This window comes from Rhyacophila brunnea, unplaced genomic scaffold (assembly GCF_057557595.1).
Source record: "Rhyacophila brunnea isolate RB1 unplaced genomic scaffold, BYU_Rbru_1.0 scaffold_306, whole genome shotgun sequence".
In the NCBI taxonomy this organism is placed as follows: domain Eukaryota; kingdom Metazoa; phylum Arthropoda; class Insecta; order Trichoptera; family Rhyacophilidae; genus Rhyacophila; species Rhyacophila brunnea.
The window spans coordinates 5,001-10,109 of NW_028232972.1; the positions used below are offsets into that span (position 1 = coordinate 5,001).

The following is a 5,109-nucleotide window of genomic DNA, read 5'->3' on the forward strand; positions in this document are numbered from 1 at the left end:
CCTTTCGCCCGACGGGTGTTATTTTATATACAATATATATAGAACTTTACACCATCATCAACATCGGATTTCTCCTAGGGCTTAGGATCGACTAACTCGCGTGCAACGGCTGTTAACGCGAAACCCTTCTCCACATCAGCCCTCAAGGACCTCGCTTGAGTATTTGCTACTACCACCAAGATCTGCGCCGACGGAGGCTCCAGGCGGGCTCACGCCCAGACCCTTCTGCGCACACCGCCGCGGCCATCCTACTCGTCGCGGCTTCAAGACGCCCCCGCCGTGAGGCGGGTGCGCCCCGCCTGCCTGCGACGGTCGAGTATAGGCTGAACGCTACAGCGCCATCCATTTTCAGGGCTGGTTGCTTCGGCAGGTGAGTTGTTACACACTCCTTAGCGGATTCCGACTTCCATGGCCACCGTCCTGCTGTCCTGAGCGACCAACGCCTTTTATGGTTTCCGATGAGCGTTCATTGGGCGCCTTAACTCGACGTTTGGTTCATCCCACAGCGCCAGTTCTGCTTACCAAAATTGGCCCACTTGGCACTCCCATCCGAGCTCCGACTTCATCTTCGAGCAAGACGGAGATCTCACCCATTTAAAGTTTGAGAATAGGTTGAGGCCGTTTCGGCCCCAATGCCTCTAATCATTCGCTTTACCGGATGAGACTGTGTGAATGTAGCGCGCCCGCGAGGGGCGCGAACATATTTCTCGAGCGCCAGCTATCCTGAGGGAAACTTCGGATGGAACCAGCTATTAGATAGTTCGATTAGTCTTTCGCCCCTATACCCAGTTCCGACGATCGATTTGCACGTCAGAATCGCTTCGGTCCTCCATCAGGGTTTCCCCTGACTTCGACCTGACCAGGCATAGTTCACCATCTTTCGGGTCCCAGCGTGTACGCTCTCAGTGCGTCTCGATAATAACAACGGTGGCTTTTTCGAAACGCCTCGGGAATGCGGCGGGACCGCGGAAACGGTCCGCGCATCTTCCCTCCGGCGCGACCGAGGCCGCGCCTTTCACTTTCATTGCGCCTCTGGGTTTAGTGTAAAAAAATCCCAATGACTCGCGCACATGCTAGACTCCTTGGTCCGTGTTTCAAGACGGGTCCTGTGAGTGCCCAAAACAAACCCACCGCCGACCGGGACGCGTCCCGTCCGAGAGCGCGCCGCTAACCACGACGGCCGACGCGCGACACCCGCGGCGCACGAGGCGCCGGGGGCCGCACGAAGGTCGCCGCTGCGGCGCGACGGACGACCGGCCGAAGCCGGGCGGACGCGAACCTCGTTCTCTACCGTCGCGTGCGGCGGCCGTGGACGCCGCGGCTCCGCCCCTCGTCGAGGGACGGGACAACCGCACGGCGCATTCGACCGCAGCGCGACGGGTCGCGGTGTTATACTGAGGGAGAAGTGCACGCACTCCGGGGGCCCGTCGGCGAACCCGCGCCCCCCCCTGCCGGCGCACCCGCGAAGGCGCGTCGGCAGAGGGTGAGCGGCGAGACGCGGACCCCGGCGGAAGAGCGATGAATCTCCCCGTTCGCTCGTTTGAGTTCCACAGGTTTACCCCTGAACGGTTTCACGTACTCTTGAACTCTCTCTTCAAAGTTCTTTTCAACTTTCCCTCACGGTACTTGTTCGCTATCGGTCTCGTGGTAGTATTTAGCCTTAGATGGAGTCTACCACCCGCTTAGGGCTGCACTCTCAAGCAACCCGACTCTGGGGAGAGAGACCGTCGCGGCCGGCTACCGTCACCACGGGCCTGGCACCCTCTACGGGTAAACGGCCCCGTTCAAGATGAACTTGGACTGGCAGCCGTGACTAATGACCGCGCGTGTATGTATAATTCTCCTCCCGAACGCTACATTTCCCGGCGGCCCGCCGGGGCCGCAGGATTCAGCGCTGGGCTCTTCCCGTTTCGCTCGCCGCTACTCGGGGAATCCTCGTTAGTTTCTTTTCCTCCGCTTACTGATATGCTTAAGTTCGGCGGGTGATCTCTCCTGATTTGAGGTCGACAAACAGTTTGCGTGCAAAATGACGCATGCGAGCGCTCAGACTCACGCGCGGCGACGCCTTTTACGGGTTGTGTGCGTGTGTGCGCAGCGGCTTTTGCAAGTCACCGCGCTCACGCCACGTTCCAGTGCGTGCGCGCGAAGCGAGCGCCCGATGCGAGCGCACTGAGGCGCTACATTCGCACAGGGCGCGCCCGACAACAGGCGTCGATAAATATTTGACCGGACGCCCGGAAGGACGGGTGGGTGGCGGAGGCGTGCGTGTGCACGCGACCTATCCCCCCCCCCCGCCGACCTGGCGACGCCGGCAACTGCTCGCGAACAGCCACACACACACACACACAAGTGTGTGTGTGTGTTATATGACCGTTCGCAGTCTGGTGTTTCTGGTGTACGCGACCCTCAAACAGGAGTGGTCCGTCGACAAACTACGTCTTGCTCGGACCGCAATGTGCGTTCGAAATGTCGATGCTCATGTGTCCTGCAGTTCACACTCTGACGCGCATTTAGCTGCGTTCTTCATCGACCCACGAGCCGAGTGATCCGCCGTTCAGGGTAATCTAGTGATTACATATTGTTGTTGTTATATTGTTTCGTTTTCGGCATATTATATATTTCATAATGCACATGCGAGATGTGCAAAATAAATTTATATAAAAAAAAAAAATTACACGTTACGCGTACACGCGCACATGTTCGTTTCGCACAGGAAATGATCCTTCCGCAGGTTCACCTACGGAAACCTTGTTACGACTTTTACTTCCTCTAAATGATCAAATTCGGTCAAACTTTCCGGCGCGTCAGAGGCCCACGAGGAGCTTCCGCGCGCCAGTCCGAAGACCTCACCAAATCATCCATCGGTAGTAGCGACGGGCGGTGTGTACAAAGGGCAGGGACGCAATCAACGCGAGCTGGTGACTCGCTTTTACTAGGAATTCCTCGTTCATGGGGGAGAATTGCAAACCCCAATCCCTATCACGAAGGGGTTTCATCGGGTTACCCGGGCCGTTAAGCCAAGGAGGACACGCTGATCCCTTCAGTGTAGCGCGCGTGCGGCCCAGGACATCTAAGGGCATCACAGACCTGCTATTGCTCAATCTCGTGCGGCTATATATACCGCCGGTCCCTCTAAGAAGATTTTCATTGTACGCCGGTAGTGAAGACCGCGACGCGCCCGCGCCTCCGACGCAGAACGCCAAAGGACACGGACGCGCGCGGACCCTCGTGATACCGGTTGTACGTCTATTTAATAGGCTAGAGTTACGTTCGTTACCGGAATTAACCTGACAAATCGCTCCACCAACTAAGAGCGGCCATGCACCACCACCCACCGAATCGAGAAAGAGCTGTTAATCCGTCAATCCTTCCAGTGTCCGGGCCTGGTGAGTTTTCCCGTGTTGAGTCGAATTAAGCCGCAGGCTCCACTCCTGGTGGTGCCCTTCCGTCAATTCCTTTAAGTTTCAGCTTTGCAACCATACTCCCCCCGGAGCCCGAAAGCTTTGGTTTCCCGGGAGCTGCCCACCGGGTTAAAATAATGAAACTTCGGCGGATCGCTGGCTGGCATCATTTATGGTTAGAACTACAGCGGTATCTAATCGCCTTCGAACCTCTAACTTTCGTTCTTGATTAATGAAAACACCTTTGGCAAATGCTTTCGCTTTAGTCCGTCTTGCGACGATCCAAGAATTTCACCTCTAACGTCGCAATACGAATGCCCCCAGTTGTCCCTATTAATCATTACCTCTGGTATCAGAAAGCCAACAAAACAGAACCGAGGTCCTATTCTATTATTCCATGCGTACAATATTCAGGCAAAACTTAGCCCGCTTTGAGCACTCTAATTTGTTCAAAGTAAACAGCCGCGACGGCCCGCCTCGGCGAACGGCCGACCTTGCGGCCGACCGACGCCGGATGGCGAAGGACGCACCGGCGAGAAGCCCCGCAGACGTGCCTGTCGTACCGCAGTCGGTAGACCGACACCGCAGGACACAATTTCAACTACGAGCTTTTTAACCGCAACAACTTTAGTATATGCTATTGGAGCTGGAATTACCGCGGCTGCTGGCACCAGACTTGCCCTCCAATGGATCCTCGTTAAAGGATTTAAAGTGTAATCATTCCGATCACGAGGCCTCGGACGAGTCCCGTATCGTTATTTTTCGTCACTACCTCCCCGTGCCGGGAGTGGGTAATTTGCGCGCCTGCTGCCTTCCGTGGATGTGGTAGCCGTTTCTCAGGCTCCCTCTCCGGAATCGAACCCTGATTCCCCGTTACCCGTGACAACCATGGTAGTCGCATAAACTACCATCGACAGTTGATAAGGCAGACATTTGAAAGATGCGTCGCCGGTGCTAGACCGTGCGATCAGCTCAAAGTTATCTAGAGTCATCTCGAAGAGCGACGGACGACGCGAGCGCCGACCGCCGATTGGTTTTTGATCTAATAAAAGCATTCCTCACGTTCCCGTTCAGAATTACGTTTGCATGTATTAGCTCTAGAATTGCCACAGTTATCCAAGTAACTGTGTACGATCTAAGGAACCAAAACTGATATATTGAGCCATTCGCGGTTTCACCTTAATTAGGCTCATACTGAGACTTGCATGGCTTAGTCTTTGAGACAAGCATATGATTACTGGCAGGATCAACCAGGGAGCTGCTCTGCGAGGCCGCGGGCGCGCGCGCACTGGGCGCGCCGACACCCGCGATCCACACGTCACACGCGAACGCGCACCGGAGTCACCCGGCGGGCGACGCTGGCTCTCTCTTTCGATTTTTAACGTGCCGACGCACGAGATACAACGGATTGTATGCATACATACGCACAGAGCACGAGATCGTGCTCCGCGTTTCTCAATTTCCCATCGTAAAACGTGCACACCGAAAACGCACGCCGTCGGCGCGGTAAACGGAGCGACGGAGGCTGAAACGCCGTCCGCCGTCACTCGACAGGATGATTCTGCTAGCGCGGAACTCCAGAGTGATGCGATCGCATAGGCCGCGGCGACGAAATATAATCGCACGCCGGGTGAGTGTCTCGTCTCGCAAATGTACCGCCGACGCGGCCGAATGGCCGCCGCAGTTTGCGAACGCCGTGAAGGAAGTC

The 5,109-nt window shown here is 56.1% G+C and overlaps 3 non-coding genes across 3 annotated transcripts in view; all 3 read right to left on the bottom strand.

The window, feature by feature from the left end:
- LOC147067700 (large subunit ribosomal RNA) overlaps positions 1–2,006 on the bottom strand; it is a 4,110-nt gene extending 2,104 nt beyond the window's left edge. The window contains exon 1 of the ribosomal RNA XR_015071420.1: positions 1–2,006. This exon is cut by the window's left edge and continues 2,104 nt beyond it. This is a non-coding gene — a ribosomal RNA (large subunit ribosomal RNA).
- Positions 2,007–2,400: 394 nt separating this feature from the next.
- On the bottom strand, positions 2,401–2,562 carry LOC147067701 (5.8S ribosomal RNA). The gene has a single exon (XR_015071415.1). It is a non-coding gene; the product is annotated as a 5.8S ribosomal RNA (ribosomal RNA).
- Positions 2,563–2,714: 152 nt separating this feature from the next.
- On the bottom strand, positions 2,715–4,658 carry LOC147067702 (small subunit ribosomal RNA). Its single transcript, XR_015071418.1, has one exon. It is a non-coding gene; the product is annotated as a small subunit ribosomal RNA (ribosomal RNA).
- Positions 4,659–5,109: the final 451 nt, after the last annotated feature.